Source organism: Lactuca virosa, chromosome 8 (assembly GCF_052849685.1).
Source record: "Lactuca virosa cultivar CGN04683 chromosome 8, Lactuca_virosa_CGN04683_v6, whole genome shotgun sequence".
Classification (NCBI taxonomy): domain Eukaryota; kingdom Viridiplantae; phylum Streptophyta; class Magnoliopsida; order Asterales; family Asteraceae; genus Lactuca; species Lactuca virosa.
The window spans coordinates 90139144-90161090 of record NC_136433.1 but is presented as its reverse complement, the minus strand read 5'-3'; the positions used below and the strand labels follow the sequence as shown (position 1 = coordinate 90161090).

The window sequence follows — 21947 nt, the reverse complement described above, 5'->3', positions numbered from 1 at the left end:
TATTTGTTGAATATATGTAATATGTTATATTTCGAAATAGTGCGGTTAGGTTGAGACTGTACTGCTTTGTGCGGTCAGTCAACGAACCCGGGGCAATCCAACCGGGAGGTTTTGGGCCAGGGTAGTCCAAACGGGAGGTTGTGGACCCAGTATGCAATGCATGTGGCAATCCAACCGGGAGGTTGTGGACCCAACATGCAATATGAATATTTGTTTGGTTGTGTGTTTCACTTTGGGGAACTCACTAAGCTTTGTCTTACAGTTTTAGTTTATTGTTTCAGGTACTTCAAACGATCGTGGGAAAGCAAAGGCATGATCGTGCACTTCCTATTGGTTTTTTGATTTTGGATTTTTGGATACTCTGATTGTGACTATTACTCTTCGAAACAATGTTTTGAAAAAAACTGTGGTCGTTGGATTGTTTTGCAAAAATGAAAATTTTACTCTGATTTTTGGGATGTTACACTTACAGTTTTAGTTTTATGTTTGGGGTACTTCAGATGATCGGGACAAGGCGAAGGCTTGATCATGCACATCCTCCTGGATTTTATGAGATTATGAGTTTGGGATACTCTGATGTTTATGACTTTTGGAAACTATGATTTGTAAACGCTTATGGTTTTGGATTGGTTTCAAAAATGAAAAATTTTACCTTAATTTTTGGGATGTTACATTGTTGCAACATGGCAGAAGACTGAACCATTCCTTCTTTGCAAAACTACTTCAACATGCACCAAGATTATGTTAAATTCAAGAAAGATTTAAAGAACATTTAAAAGTTCAATGTTAATGGAATTGTAGTATAATGAGTTACTAAACACTAATAAGTAGAAAAAATGGTTGTAAAATTGTACGTGTAAGAGTTTTGGGGTGCTTAATTGTTCTAATATGAAGATAACCCTAAGAAACATCAGACAATATAAGTTTAATTTACTTAAAATATGATTGGTACTTTATTACTCCAGATTGTTCTAACAAAGAACACATAAGTTTTAATATTTAAAGATGATAGGTACTAGAGCACAATACATTTAACATTCAAAGGATGTCAACGATTTAATCTATATATCATAAAGAAATGATTCCTTCAAAGGTAAAGCTTTACTCAGATATTGTAAGCATACAGAGCATTAATGTTCTTTTTGTTTAGATAAAACCAAACAATACAAGATTATCCTTTATTATGATAAAAAATTGTTTATAAGAATTTATTCATACGGATGGAACACACATAACTTATAAAGGGTCAAAGGAAACAATATTCATACTTACATAGAAATCATTACAACAAATTCACACCTTCTACTTGTCACCGAAGTGAGTAGATGCTCTCTGACATTCAGTTTTCATTCGTCCAAGTGTAGAAGAGAAATAGATGGTTGAGAGATACCTCACTTCTGACCCTCTGTCCAAGCTTCTTATGAATGAGCGAGTGGTGGTTAGCATGTGGAGGTCGGAGTAGCAGAGGGGTTGTCAACAATCGACTAATTATCGTCGAATTGGAGAAGAGACGTAGATGACGGTGAGAGATTATGACCGTGAGAGACAAAGTAGAAAGCATGAGTTTTTCTTCAATGGTAGGCACATTTTTCATTAAACTTCAAAACCCTAAAACTAAGTGAAGGGAGCGCGAATACTCGAAGCTTGAGTTTTCATCAAATTTCTAAACTCCAACACTTGAGTAAATAAAGTAGTTGCACAAAAAATTATGTGTCACTAAAAAATTGAGATGGTGGAAGAAAAAAATGTGACACTAAAAGCTTTATGTCACTAAATGTAATTTTATTTGTAGTGTAAATTTGGAATTGTGTGATTGAGAAATAGTTTAACATTTTCTCAAAAGATCATCATGGATTAAGTTGTAAAAACTAATAATGGTTATATTTTTTGAACTAGTGAGTTTTAGAAAGAATAAAATCACTAAGGTTTAGTGGATTTGCAAATGAGAAATGGGAGGTGAGTGCATATATAACGTATATGTTTAGACTATAAACATAAGAATGCCTTGATTACTTTCATATGTATGCTCTTTTATCATAATTGTATATATCTGTAACTTCTCAAAAATTCTAAATATAGATTTATAAGTATAACTCTACATGGAACTTCCTTACAGTTATCCTACTGAAGGAATAAAAGAAAAATGTGTAAACTTGTGAAGTCACTATATGACTTAAAGCAAGATTTGGAACAATGGTATCAAAAATTTGAATGCCATTCAACATCAATGGATGTGATGAAATAGATCCATAAAAAGACACCTTAATGTATTATTCCATTTTGTGACATAGTATGATCCTTGAGATATGATGCTTTAAGAATTTTACATGTATATAGTTATAGCAAGAAATTGCATGAAAAATTATGATATTGGCAAGGAGAAAAAGTAAGGTAGATTCATAATTACATCTGGTCAATGTTATTATGAATTCACCAATACATGTATGTATATGTGCTAATTGTATTATTTCGACACAATTATAGAGATATTCAATAATGGTGATTTTGGTATAGTTGTAACCATATTGATAATAGTCAACATTTTTTGAAAAATATAGGACAATAAATTTGTAATTATTTTGACAACGAGTTAAGTAGCTCTTTAAGTTCTTGAGAGACGTCCCAATGTGAGCTATTATTTCTTATATTTGTATATGGGGATGTAAATAATGGTGAGTCTAGAGGTATTTGTAAAAGACAAAACACCATTCAACAATGACTCTCGGATAAATAATCTTTAATGACTACAGAAGGTCAAAATAAAATTGTGAGTCTGATAATGAAATGCTTAAAGTGAGAGGTCTTTATGAGGAATAGGCATAAAATCTATGGATTAATAAGTTACTACGAAGAAAAACACAACCTCGTTGAACAAACCTCTCATATTTTATTCATTTCTTGCGTTTTCTTGCTACTTTAAGGTAAAATTCAAGTCTAATATAGGTACGGGTGGTCTTAAAGAACCACTTCAAGCTGTTGTATCTTAGGAAACAAACACTTAATAGTGGGCAAAACAAACACATACCTCAATATTTTCTATTTTCTTGTTTATTTTCCTACAATATTATCCTAACGTCCGTCCCTACAAATCTCATTTGATTTGTCGTCTCACGATTATCCACCAAGTTTAACATGAGTGATCTTGGTTCATTATTTTTTTTTTCGTAGGTATTGTTGCATCTCGATCATATTATGGAATCTTTATTTCTCAATCTGCCTTTTCATGTGACATTCTCTAATATGAAAATATGCTAACATGTAATCCTTATAAAACTCATGTTGACAATCCTTATTGAACTCATGTTGACACTAAGTCAACATTTATCATGTGACAACAACCCTATTTTGAATTTAACTCTTTATTCTAGCCTTATTGGGGATCTCTAGTACCTCATATTTTATTTACCTTAAATGGCCTATGTCTTCTAACAAGTATGCATTTATATGCATGATCCAAAGGAACCACATATGCATGCGTCAAAATGAATCCTTTGCTATCTTTAAGGACCTATCTCACATAACATTCAGCTTTGTTTGTCTTTAATGGAACAGTTGGTCTCTTACACCAATACAAGATGGATAGGATATCTTGAGACTCTTCAGTCTACTTCGGGTTATTGAGTCTTTTGATATCATAATCTTATCTATTTTTCGTCTAAATGACAACATGTTATCCCTTAATCTAATTTTAAATTTGAGTAGTACCAATAGTGGATAACACCACTATTAAGGTTGATTGGCTTCATAACCCTCTTCTTAAACTTCATTGTCTTATTTGTATGATAAATGTTCCATCTTGCACACCAGTTTTGCAGACATCTTTGAGAAGGGCTTACCTTCACAACCATGTTTGGGTTAGGTCTAATTTAATCATTGAGTACCCTATATCTTAAACTGTTGGGGTGTGCTAAAACAAATTTAGAGTGTAATCTATGTTTTATGCATTATACATAAATATAAGGTCATTATTTATCTTTATTTATTACTTATAATAATGTGATACTTCACAAACTCTTATGGTGTTTTTTTTATATTTTCTTATTGTTAACATTTTTAATATTACTTCTTAGTATGACATATTTAAAAATAATATCTACGTATGACATATTTAAAAATAATATCTACTTATCATATCACCGAAGTATCCCTATTCGGATAATTTTAATACAATGTTGTAGTATAAAATGAAAGCAAGTCCCTACAATAAACAAATTAATAAAAGTATATTCTTATTTAGAGGTACGTATTATTCAATTTAAAATGTGGAACTATAACTGAACCTTAATCAAATTATTCAAATGCATTTTAGTGGTCGGTTGAAACCACAATTCTTTATATTATTGTTGACGGTAACTGAAAAATCGCCGGATCAATCTCAGCAGTTAAAACTTCCGCATCTTTCAATCTCCACCGTAATAAATTTGTATTTACGGTTTTCCCACAACCAACTGCGGCGGTTTCTTATCCACCTACGTCTGCTCTGCCTTCCTTGCACGATCACCTCCAGAAGCTCCCAACCCCCACGCTCCCTCTGTATCCGCCCTTTCAACTCCCCGACGATCGACTCTTTTATCTTTAACCTACCATTCCCATTTTCTTCACACTTTCTTCCTCCTCATATCTACAAATAAATATTGAGTCACAACAACCTCTTCACCACCCATCTGAAATCGAGTCAAGATTTATACAATAAAATCATCAATTTTGTGTGATTAGGGCTTGGGTATTTTAGGCGGGGTTCGTATCAAGATAGGAGAAGGTTTCGAGTTGACCTAGTCGAACATCTTGATTGATTTTGGATCTCAAACATCTCACAGAAACTGTAAATATTATCCTTATCTTCTCTGATTTGGGATAACGATTTGGCGTCAATTTTGTTTTAATCGAAGAATCTAATGTTCTGTGGGTTGTCATTGCTTATAGTGGAACTTGAAAGGAGTTAAATGGGAAGATAAACAGTCACAATCAGAGATGAAAAAAAGGTACGATACACCTCCTAATTCATCCTTTATTTGATGTCAACAATTATGGATTCAAGTTCGACTGAATATAGTTCACCTAAGGTAAATTGATCGACTTTTGCTTAAATTTTCAATGTTTCAATGAGTTTCTTCAATTGATTCCTTTTGTTCCATCCTTTGAACAATTGTCGATATACAATTTCGTCTGAATAGTCTTCAACTAAGGTAAAAATCTTTACAATTAGTTAATTTAAGTTTTACATTCGTAGGTTTTTACCATTTGACTTCGATTTGTACTTTATTGCATCTTTAATTTCATTGTATAATCGACTTTAATGTTCCTTTATGTTTGTATAATCGATTTCATATGTACTTAATTGTGCACTCTATAATTTTCAAGAAGAAATTTGAAGATGCTAAGGTAAAAGTCAATCTACACTCAGATGTATCCATATTCTATCACTTCATCTAATTCAACCTCTCAGTCTGACAATTTTATCGTCATCCTATCATACTCAACAACACAACCCTAATTGAACACAACACAATATTTGTAGGTATGTTCTAATTTTAAATGAAAATTGAAAAATTACCATATTTTCTATGATTACGAATTGGGTTTTTGTTTTTATGGAATTTCGTTTATTATGGTAGATGATTGTTGACCCAACTAAATTTATTTATATTAATTACATAGTGTTTTTATTCTTCTTTAACATTGATTTCATAGTCTCAATTACCTAAATGGATACAACTCTCGATTAAGCGAGTTGTTTTGGATTCTCAAGGCAAGCCATCAGGCGAATGTTTAGAAATCATGTCGAGGTCAGATTATTCTAATTATCAATCTGCTAATTTCATTAAACAGATCCCATCTGCACCTTCATATGCTATATATTTCTCAGGTGTATGCCTCTTTCAATCTCTCTACACACCGACACACACATAACACTCACATACACAAATATAAGGATCAAATTAAGATTAACAATGTCTAATTTGTCGACTTATTCTTTTATTTAAGTTTTTTGACATAGAAAAACTTTCATAAAATTGAGTTTCTTAAACAAATCGATGCGTCAAACGTGAGACCAGATTCTTGTATTTTCAATTGTAGTTTAGGCAATTGTAATAGTGAAGATGACATCATAAAGTTAGTAAAATGTATATTTATTTACAACATTCATGTTTATGCAAATAAAGCTAAATGATGCTTTTTGTGGTATCGTAGAGAACTTCATGATGCAATATTTTGGGAACGATGTCTTTTCAAGTTATCTTTTGCGATTCATCAACCCATTTCATGTTTCTGTTGATAATAAATCATTGGGTTCAGATGATACATCAAAGGTGTTAGGGCTAGGATCCCAGAACTACTTCGAGATCCTCACATCTAAGGATCCTCAAAGGCTTAGGATCCTCAAACCCTAGAATCCCGAATATACTTCAGGGTCCTGACTAATAATTTTTATTTTATTATAACGACTATATGTTCTTTTGTATTACTCACATATGTGGAAATAACCAAGTCAAAGTCACATTCTCAACGTACAGTTGTCACAACCATGCAAAAGACCCGGAGGACCAAGTCAAGCAACGGCTATAAGTAATCTCAGAGGATCCCAGAATTTTCGGAGTTCTAGTTACTAGGTTTTGACTATATAAAACACTTGTGTTCATCACACTACACACGGGACTTAGCAGAATACTATCACTTGTACTCACACTCATTCCATTTTATCTGTAAATTTCATTTTAATCAATAAAAATATCAAGGCATGTGATCATTATCACCTCCCAAGATTTTATGTCGGAGATTCTAACAATGATCAAGGGCTTTCCTTGTAAACGATTTGTGTTGTTTTGATTCACATTACTCATTTGCTCTATATTGAACATCACAACCTCTCATACACTTTGGTCCATTTTAGTTCAATTATTTTTTTGACCAAAACAATTTGGCGCCCACCATGAGGCTGTGGTGTTCAAAAGCAAGAAAACATGACATAAAAGCAGCCCCTGAACCTTGATGGGTTGTGCACCAACCCACCAAAATATTCATTTTCTACATCCCAAATACACAAAAAAAACTATTTAAACCAAGGTTGTAGAAATCGTTCGACGGTAGCTCGGCGGTGGACTGTGGTCAAGGGATTAATCGCCTAGGCGGGGATTAATCGGGGACCATTAATTATTAAAAATTATTAAAAATTAATAAATATAACATTAATGTTAAGAATATAAGTAAACAAGTTAAAAAATAATATAATAAATATTTAATACATAATTTATTTTTCTTTTCAATTTGTAATTTTCTTCTCTTAAGCATTTACTCAAACACTTAGCATGCTAATTACAAGCTTGATTCTCTTAAGCATTTACTCAAACACCTTCCATCTATACACATCTCTTTTGTAGCTCAGAGCTTTTCAATCACTCCTTCCAGATAGCTTATGTCAACTTCTTTAATTGAATATTGCCTGGAGACTATAACAGCAAAATGTGCAAGTTTAAGAAGGTTGATCAAGTTTCTTTTAGGCATAAAGTCGAACACCTTAACTGCATCTTCAATAAGTTCAAATTTCTCATACATTGCAACCAACGCATTACCCACAAAAACATTTGAGATCAAATCTGTCTTCACGCCCATCCCGTTAACCACCTGCCCACATATCAAATTCAGAGCTCCGACGCAAGCTTTGATCACGCAAGGCAAGGTGAAATTATCAGGTATATGACCTGTTACAAAAAACTAGGAAAAGACAAGAATTGCTTCATAACAGAGATCGTTTCTAGTGTATCCATTGATGATTGCGTTCCATTGATACAAGTTCTAGTTCTTTGTTTGTTCGAAAACAATTTGTGAATCGGAGGGAGATCCACAAACGCAGTGAAACGCAACCGAAGACTGAACAATGTATTTTGCAAGCGATCAAAACGCAATAGAAGACCAATAACTTCAAATTTTCTTCAATATCTTTATCACGTAGAACCACCTGCATCGATCAAATTGAAATTAAGTGAATCTAAATTGTTGATTCCATAAGATAATTTTGATTGAAGTAAATATATATAACCATTACCGGTATATTGATGTTTGTTGACAAGAAACGATCGAATTACCTTCAAGATCAATCAATTTTAATTTCTCCATATCCCAAATTCCAGAAGGGATTTCACCACTCAAATCATTGAAAGGAAGTGATGAAAGAATTGAAGGTGGCTCGGCGGTGTTCAGCAGTTGAGCAGGGGTTGTTCGATCGAGAGAGACAGGTGGGGAAGAACAAGATGATGGGGAAGAAAGAGACTCAAAGAATAGATAGGAAACAATTAAAAGTTCATCCCACATCGCTTTGGGGATAATAGATGAAGGCATAACTTATTCTATAAAAAGGGGAGCCAGCCCCTTTAAGAATCAAACCCAACATAGCCCCTTTGAGAATCCATTCCCAACAAAGCTTTGGGCTAGCTGGCTCTTTTGAGCTGGTGGGTCTTTTAGACTTAGTTGAGCCGCATTGGTCTTATTTGGAGTCTGATTTAGTCCGATTAGGACCGAATTGGACTGGCTTTGACCGATATTGACCAAAAGCGATTAGCTAACCCTCTAACACCTATTCGTAGGTAGTTGGAGACCGCCAAGCGTTTAGGCGACGATTAATCGGCCGCCTAGATCGATTTTTGCAACATTGATTTAAACTAATCTACGTAGGTTGCATCTTTCTTCTTTCCTCCCTCGATCAACTAGCTAGACCTTAGCCTGGTCATCATCGGTTGCATCTTTCTTCTTTCCTCCCTCGATCAACTGCAGTATAGAATCCTGATTGGCGGTAGCAGGCTTTCCAGTCAACTTGGCCAGTGCCTCGCGCCAACCGTCCACGTCCCAAGAACCTGCATTCTCCAGATCCTCTGCAAGACGGATCTTGGCCTCCCAAACAACCACTGCAGCACTGACCTTCACAGCGGAGATCACCTCCTCCATCTCGAGAAGGTGCTCCTCCTCCTTTTCAGCCTTTTCCTTGCTGAGCAGTTCCACTCTCCTCATTAGATCTTCGTTGGTCGTCTTACACATCCTCTCATGTCCCTGAAGGGCATGTCCGACCCTCTCTGATCGGACCCTTATATCAACGGAAACGTGATCAGAGACCTGAAACAAAGACATAGTGGATCAGCAAAAAGTAGAATACGGGTCGAGAATAAAAGCAACACTTACAGCTTGGGTGAAAGAGACCAACTTCTGGAGCGCATCCTCAACCCCAAGGCTCTCCAAGGATAGACCTGCAGACTCAATAGATTTCCTTTTCCGGAATCCCAGAGTTTTCACTGTAAAGTCAATGGTCGATCTTTTGGAAGGAAGAGAAGACAAGCTCTTTTCCTTTTTCACTGTTAGTTGATCCCTAAAAATGGGTGTGTCAAGGTCAGCAAGTGTGAAGCGAGCACTGGAACGGGTGATCTTGGATCCTACACATAACGGAAAAATATTAGGATCCTTCAACATAAGCAAAAACAATCAGGAATCCTTACCTGTTGACATGAGTTCAGTGGCAGAAGAGCTCTTTTGCAAAGTGGATTGTTCAAATCGAAAGGATCTCTCAGCTTCAGGCAAGGCCAAAAACTTCTCAATCTTTTCCTTTGAATCCTAAGCGACAGGAACAAGCTCTTCGAATTTAAAAGCTGCAAAAAAGCAAACAAAATAAGAAGAAGTGAATTCCGGGATCCTTATATTAATATAATAGAATCCTACCCTTCTTAACCCAAACATCCGGCAGGAGATCCCCACCAAGAACATAGTCACGTCTCACAAAAAGGTATTTCTCTTTCCAAGCTCCATCGTTGTGTTTGGTTTTTAGGACAAGAGAAGATTTGTGGGTCTTAACTTTAAGAAGAAAGCGAGAATTCCCGAAGGTCGTAAGATCATACATACAAGCCAGCTCAGAAAGACCTATATTAAGGTCTTTTGACTAATTCATTTGGTCGATCCAATAAAGGATCCTCCAAACGATCGGTATAGCCTGAATATATGAGATCCCAGTCACCCTAAAGAATTCAGATACAATCCCGTGGAAATGGTATTTCAATCCCAAGGAGAAGGGTATTCGGGGAAGCACACCCAGGTAGGAGTAACAAAATCAGGTTGGATGAGAGGGGCGAAGGGCCTAAAGACAGCTTCAGGAGGAAACGCTCCACTGATTCTCAAAGAGTCAATGTCATCATCACTGAAGGAACACGTCTCCTCGTAGGAAAGAATTCCTTGGTCAATGAAGTCGTCTTCAGGGAGAGCCAAGATGTTTTTGCGAGAAACGGCCATTTTTCTACCCATGATAGAAGAAGTAAAAACGTAGAAGAAAGAGAGAAAATTACCTTCTAATAAATCACCGATAATCAAAAGATGGCAAGGAAGAGTAAAGGAAATTATGAGACAAATCATCTTTATTTATACCAAAACAACAACTGATTTGACCGCTTGATAACGGCTAGTAATCCACCCGTGGGAATTTGAATTATCCAAGCCGTTAAGGCTTAAATTCGAAAATTACCATTATCCATTTTCTCTTTATTTTATTTAAATTATCCCTTCAATATTCTCGAAACTAACTCACTTATTTTCAGGAATAACTTGGGGGGCAATTGTTAGGGCTAGGATCCCGGAACTACTTCGAGATCCTCACATCTAAGGATCCTCAGAGGCTCAGGATCCTCAAACCCCAGGATCCCGAATATACTTCAGGATCTTGAATAATATTTTTTATTTTATTATAACGACTATCTGTTCTTTTGTCTTACTCACATGTGTAGAAATAACCAAGTCAAAGTCACATTCTCAACGTACAGTCGTCTTAACCATGCAAAAGACCCGGAGGACCAAGTCAAGCAACGGCTATAAGTAATCTCAGAGGATCCCGAAATTTTTGGAGCTCTAGTTATTAGGTTTTGACTATATAAAACACTAGTATTCATTACACTACACACGGGACTTAGCATAATACTATCACTTGTACTCATACTCATTCCATTTTCTCTGTAACTTTCGTTTTAATCAATAAAAACATCAAGGCTGGTGATCATTATCACCTCCCAAGGTTTTATGCCGGAGATCTTAACAAGGATAAAGGGTTTTCCTTGTAAACGATTTGTGTTGCTTTGATTCACATTACTCATTTGGTCTATATTAAACATCATAGCCTCTCATACACTTTAGTCCATTTTAGTTCAATTATTTTTTGACCAAAACAAAAGGTAGAAGAATTTGTTGGAAAAAGTTTTTGAAGAAGTTGATGCAACAACAGAAGAAGATACATTATAGTTTCTAGATGGTTTCATTCATTATAGTTTCTAGATGGTTTCATTGATCAAAGATTTTGACGCAATTTTTTGGTGCATTTGTGGTGTTATTGTAGCTGAATGATACATCTTTTTCATCATTTAATTACATTACAGTAATTGATCATATTAAGAGGGGAAAAGAAAAGCCTGGAAGAGTAGTAGTTTCAGTTTTTACAGATCCTACTCAGCAAGAGGTTTTATTGTGGTTGAAGAATCTGAAGGTATTCTGTTGTATTTAACTTACAAGTTACAGTTTTTCCAAAAAAAATATCCTTAGGACAATAAATAAATGGTTATAATAGTATATTTGTATTCCAAACTTGCCAAAAATTGAAATCTTGCTTTTCTTGGGAAAATAAAAAATAAAAAAATGTTACCTTTTTGGAATGGAGGAAGTATTTTGTTTGTTATTATTATTGTCAAGAATTAATTTCTTTATATTAATTAATTGATAAAAATAACCATTAATCACCTGCCATTCAGTTACATAATTAATTCAAGGCAGGTGAGTTATGTTCTAGGAGAGAATATGCAAGATGGCTGGTTCTACTTAACTCTAGACTTGAAATGTAGCAACTTGTGTATTTATTTTTTATAGGGTAAATTACACCACTCGTCCCTCGTGCATATGCCAGAAAACGTGTTTAGTCCTTATTTTCAAAAATTAACTCGGACAATCCTTCGTTTGATTAAAACTTGCACGCTTCGTCCCTAATATGCATTTTTGTTATGAATGTAGTCCCCGCCAGATCTAAAATGACCATAATGCCCTTTGTGTATTTTTTTTCCATTTAATTTAATGTTATTATTATTATTATTATTTAAAAAAAGGGTAAACATATCATGGCTACCCACCCCCACCCCATTTGTCCCTTCCTAAATCTCCATCTGCCACACACGAACCCACTCCCCTTAAAGTAAAAATCTGGCAACCGGACCACCACCGGAAAATGGAGCAACACCATCGAAAAATGGAAAACCGTCGAAAATCTTCACCCCATTTCTCTCCTTCTTTCTCATACACCTGGATCTAGCTCTCTATAACTTCACCAAAAAAACCCAAAATTTCCGTCAATCGCAAACCCTAATCCCAAATTCTCATTAAATCTATTAGCTTTAACGAAACCAATTCAATCTTTTACTTTGGCCTATAGAGCAAATTAAGACCACTTCCGATCAAATCTGATTCCAAGACCAAGAACCTTATTATTGATCTTGAGATAAATCGCTTCATCAAGCTGGACACGAAGCACGAGCTCATTTGTAGCCTTCTTCAAATCCATTTCAAAGTTTTGTTTGTAAAGATTACCATGAACACGTCGATTGAAGCGTTAGGAAGGAGGAGACATATCTGGTGACCCATTGGAGGGAGAATAAGAACGTGGGTTGTAAAACAAAGCCTTGCTAGCATATTCTCTTGCCACTTCATCCACCATTTTATCGACCTTGATTTACAACAAATTTACAGACGATGAGGGAATGAGATATGAGCTTGAAAGTGGGGGAAAAAGAAGAGGACTTCTCTGTTGCCATCACCGGAGAAAGAAGGAGAAAGTTATGTGGTCTCGCCGAAGAGTTAGGTTTTGGGTGGTTGTCGGTAATGGTAAGAATGAAGGAGACGAAAGAAACTGGGTAAAGGGAAAGGGAAAGAGGGGGAGGGTTTGGTAGAGATATTTTTTTTTCTTTTTTTTTTAAGTCTAAAAATGATTAATAGATAAAAGAAAATTAAAACAGAAATTATTAAAGGCAAACTAGTCTTTTTATGTCTAGAGGGATGAATGGTGCAAGTTTAAAAAAAAGGAGGGACGGTCCGAGTTAATTTTTGAAAATATGGACTAAACATGCTTTCTGACATATGCACGAGGGACGATCGGTGTAATTTACCCTTTTTTATAATTCTTTTTTAATATAATTATTTTTTTAATATATTTTTCCTCGATTCTGGAATCCAAAGAATATGATAGTCTTATATGTTGCATTGGTTGGATCCACCATTAATGCTTTCGATGGCATTAAGACTGAAGATCCTTATTTTGTGTATATTCAATGTAAGATTCCAAAATTAACATTAAAAATGCTTGATATTATACCACACATATTTGATAACTTTTTAGATATGGTCAAATGCTCTACCAAAGCTTATGCACTTGTGCCTCGACTTTGATAATCAAGAAATATTTTATTGACAAGTCACTTAAAAGGAGTTGGTGTGAATGAAATATGGCCAAAAGCAGAAAAGCCAAAAGGAAAAAAAAAAAAAAAACAAAAGGTATGCTCTACATTGGATTATCAAAACAACAAGAATACCAATTACCTTGATTCTTTTATTTGGTTTCAAACAAGCATTCGATTTTTATTATTTTGAATTCAAGATATGCTGCTTTCATTACCTTCTTTCTTTTATTTGCAATTATGAATCATTTTGTTTTTTTCCTGCACTTTTACTAATTGTAAGATTAAATGTCTGGGCTCATTGATGAAGAGCCCGAAAGGGTCGTGGTTGAAAATTCAAAAGAAGCCAGACTACTAGGGAGGATGTGTAAACTATAAAGCTTATATGGAGTAACTCAATTGTGAATGGATATAAAGGTTAGATGCCTGAGGCCCTGTTTATGGGTGACAGCAAGGTCTGACCGAGAAAGATGTTGGGAGATGGCTGACTGAGAAAGAAAGCAAGGTTTTCCAATAGTACCCTTGGCTTGGATACAAATTCGTAGTTATTGAAGGTTCCAGGAATAGAACTTGGGTCTCCTTTGTAGAAGGAATGATGCTTACCAGCAAGCTGAAAGGTTTTTTGTATTTTATCTCAAAAATAATATATTTAATATCTATTATGTTGGAAGTTATTATTATTATAATATATTAAAGTTATCCACTCTTAGGAACAGTGAACTTCCTAAGAGGTTGGAGAAATGGTCCCTCTTTATTTCTATATGGTAAATGTCGTCTTTTTTTGGTTATTTTTTACAACAGGTCCTTTTACATCATTATCTACATTGGAATTGACACGTGTTTCTATTTTCGAACATATGTCCAGCTCCACCGCCTTTGACTGCTTTGACTCCACTGCCTTTGACTGCTTTGAAACTTTGACCAGATTCTCGATTCTTCTTCACTTTTTTTTGGCCTTACCATCTCTGATAAACATCCACATTTTCTTCCTTCTTCTATCTAAACCCAATATCGTTACCTCAACCATCAACCTGCTTCCGATACGGATCAATTGGTGTCTCTCCGTCTCCGTTCCCGACTTCCTTTTCTGACCTTTCTCCACCGCATACTTCCCAGATACGTTCCACCTTCTCTCTTCTGTCCTCTTTGGTTCTCCCTATACCCGTTAGATACTCACCAGTGTCTTCTATTCTTTGTAAAAGTTGTTGACATCTCCCTAACAATGACCTGACGATCCTCTCTTTCAACTGTCCCTTCGATCGCTATCGCTTCCAATCCCTTCGATCGCGCACTCTGCTTCATTTTTCCTCTTCCTCTGAGTCGTCGTTGGGTTTTGGGGAAACGATGGTCGACTGGTGGATAGTAGGGTTTTTAGGGTTGCTGTTTGGCTTGCAATTTTGGGTTGGCTGACTTGCCGGTTCAAATACCAATACTGGAAGGTACACATTGTAGGCGGTTGTTGATTGAAAGGGTTGTTTTGGAAAGTGAGTGGCAAAAAGTCGACTGAGGAGTTATGGAATCGATAATGGCTAGGTCTCTGGAGTCCACTCTCAAATGCTGGCTAATGTGAGATTCGTTCAACTTACAAGGACGCACAGTGCAACTCTTGAGTGAAAGTAAGCTCTAATCAACACATCTCTATTTCTGTCTCTTTTAATATTTGTTTGTATTGAATTTGTGTGTGTTTTGTCTATTACTCCAGTTTCGATTAACAAGAAAATTGTTATCCTATTTTGATTTCTTTCTATTGTCTGTCTAATTTTTCTTACAGATATTAAAGAAAGATCTTTTAAACGGTATACAGTTGGATTTGATTTATGCTCACAAGGTGTTTGATGTTTTGCTTTCTTCCGCTTCTTTGCTCTTCGTCGCTATCTTCTTCAGGTTTTTGCTGTTTAATTTCTGTTTCTATTGTGTTTTATAGTTACTTTGATTTACAGTTCTATCACCTTTTTCTGTTGCTGTGTGAATTGTTATATGTAATTGTCCTATTTTTTTTTTCTGTAGCAACAACAACGTTACTTGGAAACCATGGATGGAAATAGATCAAGCTACACTGCCAATGTAAGTTTTTCTACCCATGTGTAGGTACTGTAATTCCATGCTTTGAACTTAAGATATAGACATGTATTGGTCGCTATGGGTTAGCCTCTTATAATTATCATTAATTATAATTATTTTTAATAATGAAATGCCATTGGATAATATAGATATTGTCATAAAGTATTTTTGATTCAAAATAAAAAGAAATGTCTATATTATCCAATGGCATTTCATTATTAAAAATAATTATAGAAGTTTAGGAAATCATGATTCTTAGTATCATTATTGCTTTATGGCTTAATTGTGGCTGGAAATATATGATATTCCACTTAATTGGTCTGGTCCTGTCACATGTATTGTATGAAGCGAGAGTTCTCATTTGTTCTTCTTTACATGTATACATATATGCTTTTGCTGATTTGTGCTCCATGCCACCATATGAATGTAGGATTGATTTAACCATATGCCTTCAAATTTGCTTTGGACTGGTACCTTATGAAAGAAAATTAAACCATTATACATATCAACTCTTTCTCATTTACGATATGCACTATTTTGGGTTTTTCACTTTCATCTCGGTTAAAGTTTGTACACGACTGTTGTGAGCCACATTTGGTCTAAAATTTTCCTGGAACAAGTTTTCTAATGGTTTCATTGTCTTTTTTTCATAGATAAACAGAGGAGCTACACAATATGGCAAACATGAACATAATTTAAAAGTTGTTGTTTTGACTCTGTTTGGACAATTGTTGGATTATAAGAACTGGAGAAAGTTCTGGTGATACCTGCAAACCATGGAAAACATGAACATGAACGATGGGTTGTTTTGTGGGTTTTGTTTGTGATTAATCTATTTCTTGTGTTTCAGGTTGGAAAAAGTTTCAGTTATAGCTGGGAAAGCATGTAAGCAGGAATTGACAATACTGCCCCTCTGTTGAATAAAAGAATAGTTTATAAGGACTGGAGAAAGCAGTTTCAACATTCACCGGATAAGATTAAATATCATTTATGTAGACAATATGTCTTGAAATTTATATATTCGACAGATGGTAAAACACGCCCTGATGCACATATTTATTTATGTGGTGAAGGTGATGATCTTAGTTGGAATTTTGATCCTTTGCCTTTGTTGCCCTTCCAGGTAATTTGGTAAGTAGTGGAAGCATTTTTGCCTATAGTATGAAGTTTCTTAACTTTCTACAAATTTGCCCTTATTTATTTTGGAATTGTGGTGTTGACATGATGAGTTTATGCAGGCATTATTTGGAAAACTGCAGCAGTCGAGGCTAACTAAAATTGTTGTTATGTGGTTCATGTCTAATGAAGAGGACTTTTGGTGTGTTTTAAAGAATGAAGTGGAAAAACTTTACCACATTGAAAAATATACCCATTATGTTGAAACCGTAAAGGCTGCAATAAACAAATTGTTGATGGGAGATAATGGATAATGCGATAGATTATGTTTGTTGTCTATGTCTTTCAGGTCTTTTGATATTGTGTTCGATGTCTATGTTTATGGAATATGTCTACTGTTAAAGTTTATATTTGTAACTTATTACTTATAGTCAACTGTCCAGCATTGGTGAATTGATTCTTCCTAGCAAGGACTTTGATGGCATGTGGGAAAGGTTAGAATTCAAGTCCTGTTTTAATATTTATAATAAAATGATTTGAATTAAAGCTGATAAAAGATTTGATTTTGCAGCTTAGTTTATCAAGCAACGCTTACTGAAATATGCAGCAACTTCTTTACTATTCACTAAAATGGGTGTTGATCCTTTAGTTGTATCACGGAACCGGTAAGTTTTCCTCCCTGTGGAGTCATTTATTATTCAAATTGATATTGAAAAGAGACCAAAAATTCCAAATTGATTATGCTCATGCTTTTGTGAAATGAAAATATATTTAAGAGCTACGTGTCACGACTCAAAGTGGTCAAACTCAAACCCCTTCATGATACGTATGCATGTATGTGTGTTTACGAAACAAAGCGATGATTGCTTTCCTTTTCTGTATTTTAAACGATGATTGCTTTCGTTTTCTACATTTTTTTGTAGGTATCGATAATTGTTGAAAATTTATTGATGAGTGTTTATAAAATTCGATAAAAGTCATGTGTGTAATGTATGAACAAAGGAACAAGTGGAGGCATGGAAACCAATTGTGGATGTTGTTCATATCAAAGGATAAGATTTCAAAATTTTCTCAAATAAAAACTATTACAACAATATACTATGCAATTAAGAAGTACCACAATGTAAATTCATTTTTTACAGTGTTTGTAAATGGACTAATTGCAGAGAATACCAACATACTTTACTGTGGCTACCAATTCAAAAAATATACTATAGTTTCTCTTAAAATCGACACCTTCCAACCCCTGCATTATTCCAACCCCTGCAATGCAGGGGATCCTTTCTAGTTATTATTATTATTATATTAAAGTTTAACAGTAAACAGCCTTTTTTTTTTTTTTTTGGTCAATTTCAGCCCTTCTACTTACGACCTTCTACCCATTTCTCATTAATCCATGCCGTGCGGTTACTATCCTCTATACCATGGTTGTGTTTCCAGATCCTTCCCACCGCAATTGAGAACCTTCCACCCATTTCTCATTAATCCCTGCCTTTCCACCGCTTTGTGCCTCCCCTTCGTCTCAAAAATCATTCCCATCCTCTCCACCGCCGTCTCCCACTGTTCCACATCCCACTCCTCATTTTCGACCGTCACAGAGGGAAGGATCTGGTTTCGCCGCCGGATTCCCTGTTTCCATTCCCGACTCCCTCTTCTCGCCTCTTTGTTTACCACCGCTTTTGGTGGAATTCCGTCGCCTCACTACCGCTAACAATCTTAGGTGCTGAGCCTGAAGACTTCATGGTGGGTTTTCGTTCTTGGCGGTGACGGTTCCATCAAAGCTACTTGCAACAAGGTAATTTTCATTGCTTCTTTTGGTCGCTTCCGATTTTATTCATTCGAAATCAGATGGCCTACCCTGTTCAGTTTCCCGACATTATTCTACCCTTCATGTCTCTTTGAAGACCTGGAAACCAAATACTGGCAGGATTGCTCTTGCTAATAAAAATTGAAGCGTGTGACTAGATTAATAGATAGTAGGTCACTCAATTTCCTTACAGGTAAGGTGAAATTCATTACAGTTTAATAGAACAGGTCTCCAATTACACATGAAATTTAATTATGCCCTACCCAGTTGATATTGAGTTTTGAAGTTGAGTTTCACAATGTATCCCAGCTGCTTGATGAAATGCTTGAACCAGATTGTCCTTTACTATATTTTTTTCCGCTTACTACAGGTAAAGGGTAAAAAAAAATGTTTCTGTTTGTCCAAATTGATATGCTTTTCATTGTCCTTTACCATTCAAGGTGATTTCAACCTCTGTGGGTTAAGCATTCAAGTTCCTTATTTTGATTTGCACTTGATCTAATCTTAGATGCAGAAACTATTGATGGTAAGTTGTATCATTTTTACTAAATCTTTGACATTTTTTTACACTAAAACTACTAATCCATTCAATTTTTTTATAGAAGCAATTGTAATTGATATCGGCATCAAAATCTTATACATACCCAACACATTAAAGAAATATTATATTCTCTTAGCAAACTGCCCACTTAAGCGACCATTGTGAGAAAAGAGGTGCACATTAATAATAGCACACTAGCATGGTATGTTGATGAGAAATAAATAATTGTTAGCCATTTGTCTTTGATTTCTAAAAATTGCATTATGGAACATACAAAACCAACTGATGGAATTGAGATTATTTGGTTTGGTTTATATTCAGTTTTTAGTTAATTTGGTTTGATTATGTGGAATTGGAATTGAGATTCTATTCATTGGAGTGTCAATTCCGTCTAAATGCTTAAAACTTTTTATTTTTAATATAATTTGAGGCAAAAAGTTTGAAAAAGTCTTTTTTTTATCATAATCTTTACATTGGTGTTGCTAGATATGTTAATTTCCTTTTTTAGAATCTTTTTTTACATCGACACATTTCAATCAGAATTTTAATTACTTGGTAGTAATAGAATGAGTAACATGAGAGGGTGATTACACCTACCCTTTTGATTCAGATTCTGATTCCCTTTCTGATTTCGGAAAAAGAATCCCACATGAGAATAAAGAAAACAATGTTAGTTTTAGGAAGTCATTTGCAAATTACACAGGAGGGTATCTTTATGAGAAAGTATTTACTATAGTTATAAAAAATCTGATGTTGGAATGTCTCATAAAGAGGATCTGGATCCTTATGTTTTGGAAGGGTATATTGGTCAAAATTCAAAACATAGTATTTTACCATGGAAAGAGAGGAAACTTAACTTCAAATACCCAAAAGTCAAAGGTGAGGGTTTCTGAAATTCTATTTTATATTAGGGCTTACTGAATTTGTGCTTGCTAATTACAGGGCACTGGTGGTGTTGTTGGATTAAGAGGGAGTGACCACTTGAAAACATCAATTTCGAATCTTCAAAGCCAAATTGCCACTTCCAAAACCAACTTCATTTGCTCCGGTGACAATCACATTCATCTTTCAAACCACTCGAATTAAGCCCCTGATGTTTTTTGGAAGGTGTTATATGTTGGATCCTTAGATGGATCCCGTTATTTTGAAATACTCATGCCAGTTCGATTAATGCAAGTATGTTGGACATTCGCAACCGCAGGTGATTTTTTATCTATTTTTTCATGCCAGTTCGATTAATGCAAGTATGCCAGTTCGATTAATCCCGTTATCTATTTTTATGATTTTCATTTTTTATAAATACGATGACATGATGATATGTATGAAATGAATTTAGGCACACATGCTACTGAAACGTTGGACATATGAGGAACAAGGCCTTGCTCAGTCTCTTTTGGTAAACCTGGCATTGAGCTCAGTCAAGGTAAGTAATTTTGAACACTATTTGTATTTGGTATTTGATCTGTTTCCATTATTTTTTGGTTTGATTGTTCTATTGGAATTCCCTGTATCAATTTGAATTAATATAAACACTTTCAAGTTTATATTCATTCATTAATGTTGTTAAACTTCCTTTATTATGTACAAAATTCTTACAGAAAAATCGGATGCATAACAGAACAAGCCATAAATTCAATCAAAATTATTAATTTTAGAGTTTGTTCTTTTAAGTCGTACCAGTTACATTATTCGTATTGTTATTATTAGTGATACCAGTATAAGACGGTTGTTTATGGAATTGCAGGAGTTCCCTGGACGGAGGAAGAACATATGACGTTTCTACTGAGGTAAAAGGAGCTGATGCAAGTTGATTGGTAAATTGGTCAAAAGATGATTTTTTTTTGTTTTTGCGCATCAATACTACTTGATACATTACCGAAAGTGTGTGTATTGTTGATTTCTAGGTATACGATTACTAATACTCAACTGATTTTTAAAAAATTGTATTGAAACATTGTCCATATTTTTATACTGCTTATGTTTGTTTTATAGGGTCTTCGTATTGGCCATAACCTAGCCTTACCCATTGGTTTATTTAATATTCGAGAGGTAATACTTTACTTTTTTTTAACAGGGTGTTGCTGCCGTACTTGGTATTTACTTTGCAACACAAAAGGGTCATTATATTATAGCATACAACAACATATTTGTGTATTTGTAAATGGGCGAAACGTAGACAATAGCAACATACTTTACTGTAGCTACCAATTAGAACAATGTACTATACTTCCACACAAAAGCGACACCTTCCGACCCCCGCAACGCGGGGGTCACCTTTCTAGTTATTATTATTATTATTATAAATGTCTATTATTATTATTATAATTATTATTATTATAATTATTATTATTATAAATGTCTATTATTATTATTATTATTATTATTGTAATTTTTGTTATTATTAATGTTGTTGTTATTATTATTATTATCATCATATTGCATAGAAACGTGTAGAGCATCGGGGTAAAATGGTTATTTTGCACCAGTCAGCACATTCAGTCAGATTCAACAGCATGATTTCTTACCCAGTCAGAATTTCTTACTTAGACAGACCTTTCTCAGTCAGCAACTATCAAACGGGGCCTGAGTATGCTTTTAATGACCTTTAAATCGTTCAACACATTCCATTTTTAGCTTAGTATTCTAATATTTCCATTTTGACCTTCAAATGTAAAAGATTTTATCCAAAATGAAATATTTTGGTCATAAATGAGTCTAATATTTGAACATGATATTGAATCTTTTTAATCTGCATCTAAAATGAGTCTAATATCATGAACTATGGTTGGGATCTTTAGTTTGTTTTATGTATTTACTATGGGTTTAAAATGTTTCATGAACTCGAAGGGCAACACATAATCATCCTCACATTCTTCTACTATAGATTAACAACACATTTTGAAAATGGTATTGTATTTTACACAACCATCATTAAGATTGGTTCCACCAATATTTGATAATGTGTTTC

At 34.6% G+C, this 21947-nt stretch overlaps 2 long non-coding RNA genes across 19 annotated transcripts; one reads left to right on the top strand and one right to left on the bottom strand.

The window, feature by feature from the left end:
- Window positions 1–7193: 7193 nt before the first annotated feature.
- Window positions 7194–8439, bottom strand: LOC145128918 (uncharacterized). The gene is made up of 2 exons (XR_013717171.1): window positions 8045–8439; window positions 7194–7957 (listed from the first exon to the last, which is right to left on the bottom strand). It is a non-coding gene; the product is annotated as an uncharacterized LOC145128918 (long non-coding RNA).
- A 5975-nt stretch (window positions 8440–14414) lies between these two features.
- Window positions 14415–21304, top strand: LOC145128950 (uncharacterized). 18 transcript variants are annotated; one of them, XR_013717216.1, is made up of 9 exons: window positions 14415–15070; window positions 15226–15338; window positions 15462–15518; window positions 16169–17125; window positions 17203–18426; window positions 18536–18631; window positions 18748–20180; window positions 20316–20402; window positions 20724–20951. It is a non-coding gene; the product is annotated as an uncharacterized LOC145128950 (long non-coding RNA). The 18 variants fall into 18 exon arrangements; XR_013717208.1 differs by adding an exon at window positions 21054–21304 and having other exon boundaries at window positions 17203–20180; window positions 20724–20766; XR_013717212.1 differs by adding an exon at window positions 21054–21304 and having other exon boundaries at window positions 17203–20180; window positions 20724–20793.
- The last annotated feature ends 643 nt before the right edge of the window (window positions 21305–21947 follow it).